This window comes from Ornithorhynchus anatinus, chromosome 17 (assembly GCF_004115215.2).
Source record: "Ornithorhynchus anatinus isolate Pmale09 chromosome 17, mOrnAna1.pri.v4, whole genome shotgun sequence".
Taxonomy (NCBI): Eukaryota; Metazoa; Chordata; class Mammalia; order Monotremata; family Ornithorhynchidae; genus Ornithorhynchus; species Ornithorhynchus anatinus.
In genome coordinates, this window is record NC_041744.1 from 16,788,732 (window position 1) to 16,798,867 (window position 10,136).

The window sequence follows — 10,136 nt, forward strand, 5'->3', positions numbered from 1 at the left end:
AGTATTTGCTTCTTCTTTCAGATGGCATTTCCCAACACTTACATTGTGTCTGCAGTAGCTGGATGGACACAAGTAACACCATGAAGAGCACTCCCAGAGACATTGCAATGAGCTGCCAAGGGGAAAAAGGAGACTCTGAAAAGGAGAGAAACGAAGAATGATCCAGGCTGAGTGAAGTGTGGATATAGGCAGTGACCCAGCAGAATATGGGGAAAGATGAAAGCTTTGTTCTACCTTGGAAAGACATTATCATCTAGTGGAAATGGCAGAGGACTAGGAATTGGGGACCTGCCCATGTCTCTTGTCAACTGTGTGTCACCTAAGTCACACACCTAAGTCACCTAAGCTCTCTGTGCCCCAGAGCTTTTTGTGTTTCCTCCAACATTTACAGAAAAATCAATCAACTACCATTGAAATTATGCTCACTTCAACACAGCTCTGCTGGGCGGAACATGGGAGGAGAATGGAAGACGGAAGACAGAAGACTACATAAACAACTGAGCAGTGGAGAGCTCAGATTGGGAAACCAAAAGCAAGGAGTAGAGGGAAAACATTTGAAGGACCCAGGAAAACGAAGCTTCAGATTACACTGCATTTCAGTGGAAATCTGGAAGACAGTCGTCACGGATGGACCGGTATGATACATTGTGGTCAAGAGAAGAGCACTTATTCGAAGTAGAAGCTTCGTGAATGTCATAATGAGACACAAGTGAAGACAATACCAGCAGCACAAGAAATATGACAGCACGAAAAAGGACAGTCTTTGTATGAGCACCATGTGATAGGACTGTGGGTTTTCCACTGACCTTTTCAGCTACACATGTGTTACCAGCTCCCAAGCAGCAGTGACAGTGGAACACTTTTGCGATTCATCTTCAGTACATCTTTTCTGTTTTGTTTCCAGAAGAGTAAGATGGTTCTTGGCCAAAGATGGTGTAAAGTGATTGGTGGATATAAGTGTGTTGTTTTGTTTGTGCTAGTTCTGTTGTAATAATAATAATGATAACATGCTAATAATTTAATGATAAGCATTAAGCTGGTATTTCTTTAACACTTATTATGTGTTCTGCTAAGTGCAGTTGTAGATATAAGATAATCACTCACTTTTGTCTCACTCACGACCACTGTGATTGATGTCAAGATTGCACCCTGGCCAACATCACTGGTCAGTCTTTGGGACATTTGTCACTGTCTGAGTGCGTACAAATAACCCAAGAAACAGGGATCAGAGATTTCTTCATTTATTTCCTACTTCTGAGGCGGATAATCAGCGGACTGTGGTTGGCCAATATCCACAGTTTTGCAGAAGCCAGTAGTTTTAGGGATCATCTTGTCTTCCATCCCTGGATGTGGTGAGCAGGTCTGTACCTGAAGAGGGCTTCTCTGCCCTGCTGAAAAGATACATTGATGTCACTGCTTCTGGTTCGACAATGAAGGGCAGGGAATGGGTCTGTTCACTGCTGAATTGTACTCTCCCAAGCAGTTAGTACAGTGCTCACCTAGAGCTCAGTAAATACAATTGACTAACTGACTGATCTCACACCACCTCCCTCCAGCATACAGCGGTGTTTGTGTTTAAGGACATATGGAAACTCTTTTGCTTGCCCCCGTATATGTTGGCCCATTGCCACATAATTTTGTCAGGAAGACTTTAGGGCCAAGAAATTGGACAAAGCAAGAGGTTATAGTAAGGACAGTTTGTGCAGCAGCACTTACACGCCTTTGCCCCCCACCTCCTCTCTCAAACCCCCATCGGTCCTGTTCCCTCAGGGGCACAGAGCACAACTAGTTAGAAGCCAGGCAGATATGCCTCTCAATGCTGATGCTGATCCATAGGGCCAAGAACAGTCTCTGCAGTGTTCATCTCTTCTATAAACCAGCTACTTTCAGGATATCCTTGATGTTTCTTCAGTCAAAAACCTTCATCAGTGGCAGCATAGTTCTAATCAGCTATTCCCCTGTAGCTAGTTATTACCCCCGGCACACAGTCGTGGGTAGGTGGGGTAGATGGTGTCGGTTGGGAGCAGCTGGGGCAGAGAGCTATCTTGAGTTGGTCTTCCATTTTTCTTCCAGTGCACACTTCCATCATCATCCCGGTTCAGTGGGGAAGGCTTGCCTTGCTTTCCTTCGCATTATCAGGCCTTCCAGGGTCAACTTTAATTAGCTCCCTATGTTTCTTCCTCCAGTCTTGTATTAACTGAGGATGAAAAGGAAGAAAGGAATTACATGTGATTTATGGAGCAGAAGAAGGAACACGTGCAAGAATGGGACACACTCCGAAGCAAATAGAATCTCACCACTAGAAGTGAATTCTTCACACCTAAACCAGAATATATATATTTAATGTTTTTGAATGGACAGATATAGACATATTAAAAGACTCATCTGCAAGCACAGAGCTGTGATGTCTTTTTCAGTGGAAGCCAAAGAACACATACCTTTTAACAACCACATCCAACAAGACTCATTGTCGATGGAGCTGAAGACATTTTTGCTCTTTCCCGGTTTGCAGACTCTGGGGGCAAGATGTTCATCTTAGATCATGACTAAAAGAAGAAACAGAAGGTGAGTGCTCCAGGGTTGGGGCTGAAGACACCAGAACAAAGAACTGTAGATCTACCGGTGTCCACTGTTCACTTGGACCACCATCAGTCCATCAGAGGTCCCTGAGAGAGGCTGGTGACATTGACCTAATTAAGAATTCATATACAAAAACAGTTAGGATCATGGACCCCTAAAATCTTACCCATGAGAACACTGACAGACTTAACCCCAAGTAGTTCTTAATCTTTCATCCCACTCACTAACTAGGTTCTCTCTTTGTTGGTCTGATAATACCGATGGCATTTGTTAAGTACTTACTATGAGCCAGGCACTATTCTAAGTCATTCATTCAATAGTATTTATTGAGCGCATACAATGTGCAGACCACTGTACTGCGGTAGATATAAAGTAATCAGGTTGTCCCTCGTGGGGCTCACAGTCTTAATCCCCATTTTACAGATGAGGTAACTGAGACACAGAGAAGTTATGTGACTTGCCCAAAGTCACACAGCTGACAAGCGACAGAGCTGAGATTAGAACCCATGACCTCTGACTCCCAAGTCTGTGCTCTTTCCATTAGTCCACGTTGCTTCTCTATGATGAGAGATGTACCACTTCTTATCACTAGCTTTTTGCCAGTGTCATCAGCTAGCCAATTTTTAATCCATGGTCCAGATGGATCTTAAAAAAATGATGTCCCATGAATAGAAGTGGAATGACTCTTATAGAGGATATATAACTATATTTATCTTTTCCAATTCTTCAAATATTTACTAGCTAAAGGAAAACTGAGAGCAATGAAAACTGTTCCTGCATTTTTCCTGTATCTGATGGAACTGCAAAGATTATTTCTATTGTTACCCATGTTTGAAATCTCTCATCTATGTGATCCCCCCAAAATATGTGTTCAGTGATATTTTTCAGTAGTCAATCCAGAGGATTCTTGTTAGAATGTGGTAATTTCTATGTTCTGTAGGGCCCTCATAGATGGACCCTATAACACATAGAAATACAAGAAATACGACTGATGGGAGAATGTCTCTTTTGGAATAATATTGAAATATTGGTGCAATCTCTTCATGATACCTTTCTTGCCGGTGATGAGGTTGGATCCATCTTGATTCTCCAGAGGTGCTCTTCCCCCTATTAATAATAATAATAATAATAATTGTGATATTTATTAAGGGCTTGCTTTGTGTTACAAAGCATCACATGGCCTAGAGGCGGGAGAGTGATGCGGCACCCCCAAAATACCTCCTACTTAGAATGTGAGCTCCACATGGGACAGGGACTTTGTCCAACCTGATTGACTTGTATCTAAGAACAGTACTTAGAACAGTGCTTGACTCATAGTTAATGCTTAAGAAGTATCATAAAAAATGCTGTACTAAGTGCTGGGTTAGATGCAAGGTAAAATAATAAGGTTGAACTCAGTCCCTGTCCTACTGGGAACTCACAGTCCAAGTAGGAAGGAGGATAGATATTTATTACCCCTTTTACAGATGAGGAAGCTAAGGCACATCAAAGTTAAGTGACTTGTCCAAGATCATTCTGCAGACAAATGATAAGGCTGGGATTAGAACCCAAGTCCTCTGACTCCCAGGCTCATGCTCATTCCTCTAGGCTAAGCTGCGATAGCATACGGAGCCATATATATTTGTTAAGCATGTGTAAAAATCCTTAGCTTAATCGTGGTTAATAGAGCTTTGTATCTCTTCTACCTGGATGTCTCAACACTCAACATGCTAAATCAACTAAATGTGCCATCGCACAAGGTTTCAAAAAGCCTCCTTTCGCCTGAATCATGAGATGTTGCCTACTATCATTGATCTATCGCTGCAAATAGGCTTTGTATATTCAGGGTAAGTGTCCATGACCCAATCTTGGTAACTTAGCCTGATGAATCCTAATGTCCTGACTGCTGCCGGAGAGACTGTGATGCAGAAAATAGTCCATCTGCTGTTTATGCTGTAGATTGGAGTTTGAGTCCCTTTTTCCCGAAAGGCCTATCGCAAACTAAAATTGTTGCGGACTGTCGTGTTATTTTGGAACATGCACACATAAGTAGGTTTGTGCTTCAGGTTCAGAGATGACACTATTAAATGGAAGGTTTTAATCTGTATGTATAGGTGCAGCTGATTAAACCATTGAGGAACTAAAAATCTCTTCTACATTAATTGCCTTTTAAAAGACAGCCCCTTGCTGACTTTTTCTATTTACAGTCTGTAGTGTCTTATGCGATAGGGGCTTTTTTCCCCATTTCATGGCACCCACAACGGAAAAGTACAGGGAGGCAGAAACATCAATGTGTTTCAACTGTGACTTGGAATTCTGCTTTGTCTTGTTTCTCATTCACCTGGGCTCCTGGGGAGTACGAATTAGGCTGCTAGGAAAATGCTTGCTCTCACGAAGCTGGGTAAGGGCAGAGAGATAATACCTCTCTGCCCTGGTGGTCCCAAGTGGTTGTGGCAAAATGAAAAACAACAGTGACAAGAGAGCTTCCTATGCAGTATCAGCTCGACCGTCGAAAGTAAGCAGCTGCTCCACTCTCCGCTCCCATTGACGGGTGGGCTGAGCAGCATACTGTCCCTGGGCTCACTTGTCTGGATTTCTCTCTCTTGGGGTAAATGGTGCTGTGGAAGGCTGAGACCTTCTGCTTGTCATTGGATTCCTGGGTTCCCTGTCCTGCTGGTTCCCTCCAGCCACAAGTCTGGGCCCCAAACAGGTATTTGCTTTCTTTCTCCTCTCTAGACTGACCAAGAGCAACAGCCACCTTGAGATGCCGTGTGTGTATGTATTTGTGTATGTGTGTGTCCATAGAATTTCTAATTATTCCACCAGAAAAAAATGAATTTAAATTCAAAAATAGAAGCAGCACACTATGACATTCTTTATATCCGATGTTCTCAAGAGCTAGAGGTAGTCTGTTCATTCACTCAATCGTATTTATTGAGTGCTTACTGTGTGCAGACTACTATACTCATCGCTTGGGGAAGTACATTACAGCAATAGACAATCCCTGCCCACAACAAGGTCAGAATCCTTTATCTTTCTATCGCTATTTCAGAGTCCTGGAGCTCATCCCCCAGTTAAAGAAAACAGGTAAGGGGAACGTTTGTGCTTTAGAGAAAGGTTTGCTGTTTCAAATCTCTCAAATTGTTAGTTAAACATGAGATTCAGGCAGGGGAAAGAAAATCCTCCAACATAAATACAAATCAGATGGGGGGCCTGGATAAAACGGCATTTTAAAAAAATTGGCAACCGGTACAAATAAATAAATAAGAAGATTGAAATGTGGGTTTCTGTGGGTTATCTAATACAGTGGCAAGAAAATTTGGAACCTAATTCACCCAGCTGTTGTGAGGCATGAATAGCACTAAACCATACCCGTTCATTAAGTTTTCCTCCTGTGTTCCTGACTTTGGTCAGGCTATGACACCAGTCTTATTTCCAGGACTGGACTCAGGAAGGAGGGCTAAGAGGCAGTGGAGCAAAAGAAGGTTTGGAGAAGGATCTCATTTTAGTAGAACTGGAATTATTCATCCACTAGAAAAGAAGGCTGAGAGGTAAGTTGCTCTGGTCTTCATATTAGTGTAATTTTTTGGTCTTCAGTGAAAGAACAACCAGTCCCCATCTCTACTGTGGCTGGGCTAGAAGAAATGTGTTTGTTGCTAGATAAGGAAGGTAGGTTAGACTCGAACAAGAATAAACTAACAGGGATGGATGATGAAGAGTGAAAAGGGAACTGTCCCATCTCTAGGACAGAAGATTGGTCTGACCCATTGATGATATTTCTATTGTTAAGAGAAGCAGCATGACCTAGTAGAGAGAGCACAAGCCTGAGAGTCAGAAGCCCCGGATTCTAATTCTGGCTCCACCACTGCTCTGCTGGGTAACATTGGGCAAGTCACTTAACTTCTCTGGGCCTCAGTTTATCCACAAAATGGATATTCAATAGCTGTTTTTCCTTTTACTTTGACTGTTAGCCCCATGTGGGACCTGATCATGTCACTACCCCAGTGCTTAGTACAGTACTTGAAGCATAGTACGAGCTTAACAAATATTACTATCATTATTACTGCTACTATTATTATTATTTCTATTATTCTCCTTCCTACCCGTGCATGAGGGTTTAAGAGTATTCCGGCCTCAGTATGTGTGGATGGAGCATGAGAGGTCTTTTCCAGCTCTGGGATTGGAATGATGTTGACTCTTATTTGGAGTCAGAAAAAGGCCAGAACATCAAGTTGAGGAGGGTCCTGCTGGCATGGCAGGTTGTTAAAATCACACGGGCTGCTTTTAGACCTGGAGCAGGGGAGGAGGAGAAAGAGGAACAAGAAGTTAGACAACCTCCTTAGGGAACTATATCTTAGAAGACCAAAGACCTGAATTTTCAGACTCCTTCTAGATGAAGCCCCCTGGCTATCTCCTTGGCCCACTATCTTCCTGATATTCCTGTTTGTGAACACTTGGGCTGATTTTCTCTTTTCCATGGACCTTGAGAAGATATGGGTTAACATTTGTTGAGCCAAATAGCCTTTTGTTTGTATTTCCAAATGAATGCCTTTTGTAAGACGCCAGACTGAAGCCTTTATAGTGGTGTTCCTCTAAATTCAGTGTGTCTGAAATTTCCCCTTGCTTTTTCTCATAGGTCTGTAGATATTAATCATCCCATGAGACATTTTACAGGCCTCCTGTCACCCAACAGCGAGACATATTTTTGAGGATCAAATCTATTTGGATAGAAATCTGAGACACACCTTTTTCTCTTTTAGGCATTTTTCTTCCTCAAAGGTTACTGTTCATTGCTTGTACACTGGTTTGGCATGCATAGGAAAATTTCACAATACTCCTGTGACTTGAATCACTCTCCTCCCCTACTCTGTGCCTGAATCCAGGAGGCCAAGGAGTCTCAAAAGTCCAATGGGGGAAAAGGAAGTTCCAGGTCCTTGCTTGCTTGTCATTTCATCATCCATCGCAATGCAAAGGAAAAGCAGTGTGGCCTTGAGGATAGAACACAGGCCTCGAAGTCAGAAAGACCAGGGTTCTATTTGAGGATCTGCCACTTTTCTGCTGTGTGACCTTGGCCAAGTCACTTAACTTTCCTGAAACTCAATTTCCTTCTCTGTAAAATGGGGATTAAGACTGTGAGCACCATGTAGAATATAGTCAGAGTCCAACCTGATTAACTAAACTCTTGACAAATACCATATAAAGAGAAAGGAATCTGCTCTCTCTCTCTCTCTCTCTCTCTCTCTCGCTTTTCTTCCCTCTGCAGAGACAGAACGAAGTACGAAGTAGAAACAAAAAAAGTCCTCTCAGTCCTAGTCCAAGGGTCCAAAGGCCAACAAGAGCAAAGACTCAGGAAAGGAGCAAATATTGAACCACGCTGAGTTGAAACTACATAGGCCTTCTCAACAGCAGAGCCAACTGGAGAGAGTCAATGGCAAAGGTATTCATTCATTCATTCATTCATTCATTCATTCACATTTATTGAGCGCTTACGGTGTGCAGAGCACCGTACTAAGCGCTTGGAAAGTACAATTCAGCAATAAAGAGAGACAATCCCTGCCCACAACGGGCTTACAGTCTAGAAGAGGGGAAACAGGCATGTAAACAAGTAAACAGGCAACAAGAGCATCAATATAAAGAGAATTAGAAATATATTCACATCAAAACCAGCATGACATGCCACGTGCAGCTGACTCAGCAGGGATACACATTTCATCGGGCCCATTTCCCTAGGGATATCGTGTTCTCTCAATGGTAGCCAGTCAGGGTGCACCCAGACTCCAGATTCAGTGGCTCCATGTGGTTCCATAGGCTACAGTCTGGTCATTACTTGGTTTGCCCTTTGGTTTCAGATGGCCCAGTTATCACTAACGCTACCTGAGCCCCTCAGTCCACCTCTCTCCTAGGAATCAGGAGAACGAACTGTCTTTGGCTCATGTTAGAATGTCCCAGAGACTAAAACTTTCCCTTTGCCCTCAAAAGGACTCATGCCTCATCCTGACCCAGGAGGCATGAGTTTCCTGGTGATTCTGCCATTTATAAGGTTCAAGTGCTGTCTGGCTCTTCTCTGATCCGTTGTCAATGAGATGTCCTTTGTCAGTGCCATTGAAAGAGTCTGCAGAGTGACTGAGTAAAGAAGAGATCCTCAGTAAAGTGGATGACCAAGAGGCCTGGTGGGAATTCTATCTCTAGAAATCTGTGAAACCAGGCCAGAATCACATCCGTCTTTTCAACCTGCTCTGGATGAAGTTCCTGGGTCTGATCATCTAGGACAGATCCAGCTCCTCATTGGAGCAACTGGGGAAATTGCCTTGGAGTTCAAGCAAAAACCAACTATTCATAACAAGACTGAGCTCTGAGCTGTCTTTCATCTTGGGGGATGGGGAGCTTAAGGTTTCTTTGGAAGCTCTTTCTGGGCCTTCTCTATCTTGGGGCTCACTTTACATCTCTTGTTGCTCAACTGGAGCATGTGGAGGATCTAAAATGACAATAGGCCTTTCTTCGCCACAGACCAGGACTCCTTCTGACCACGGGATTCTATGGTGTCGCTCAGGACTGAGAGAACTCCACTTAATAATGGGAAGGAGCTAGGACCCCACCAGTTGTCTCCATCCCCTTACCTCTCCTTCTGCTCAAAAGCACTGTCCTCTGTATGCTCTCTCCCATTCACTTCCCCTCTGCAGAAATGAATGAGTAGCAGGTAACCAACTCAAAGCTCAGTACAGAAAAGCTTGATCTGTGGTGGCAGAACCAAAAATCAAAGGGTGCAAAGGACAGAAGATCAGTGAGTGAGGAGTCAGTGACCTACACGGAGCTGAAACTGCATAATCAACCTCAGCAGCGCAGCCCATCTGAGAATGCCCAGAGCAGAGGTACCACAGGCCTTCAGCCCCAGGCTCTGTCACTTGCATCGTTCCAACAGAGTGAGATATTTTGCTATCCTTGGTCAAGGGGATACTGCAAATTGAATTTGTCTACTTGAAGAATCATCTTGGATAAATCTATTAAGCCCAATTTCCCCATATAATTACAGTTTTGCTCAGATTCAGATATTCCTAGTGAAGATAATAATAATAATAATGTTGGTATTTGTTATGTGCTTACTATGTGCATAACACTGTTCTAAGTGCTGGGGTAGATACAGGGTAATCAGGTTGTCCCACGTGAGGCTCACAGTTAATCCCCATTTTACAGATGAGGGAACTGAGGCCCAGAGAAGTTAAGTGACTTGCCCACAGTCACACAGCTTACGAGTGGCAGAGCAGGGATTCGAACCCATGACCTCTGACTCCCAAGCCCAGGCTCTTTCCACTGAGCCACGCTGCTTCTCTAATCCCCTGTTTTCGTAAGCAACGTTGACTTAACGGTGGTTGCCAAAGTGAATTTTTATCAGTTGTGTTCCTTCATCATGTGTCTCTGGCATCTTTTATGGTATTTCTGAAGTCCTTACTATGTGCCAGGCACTGTACTAAATGCTGGGGTAGATATATGCTAATTCAGGTTGGACACAGTCCATGTCCCACATTGAGCTCACAGTCATAATCCCCATTTTACAGAGGAGATAACTGAAACATAGAGAA

The 10,136-nt window shown here is 43.3% G+C and overlaps 1 long non-coding RNA gene across 1 annotated transcript; it reads right to left on the reverse strand.

Moving 5' to 3' along the window:
• Window positions 1-1,225: 1,225 nt before the first annotated feature.
• LOC114817743 lies at window positions 1,226-9,578 on the reverse strand. The gene is made up of 5 exons (XR_003765602.2): window positions 9,177-9,578; window positions 6,663-6,849; window positions 3,631-3,687; window positions 2,439-2,546; window positions 1,226-2,197 (listed from the first exon to the last, which is right to left on the reverse strand). It is a non-coding gene; the product is annotated as an uncharacterized LOC114817743 (long non-coding RNA).
• Window positions 9,579-10,136: the final 558 nt, after the last annotated feature.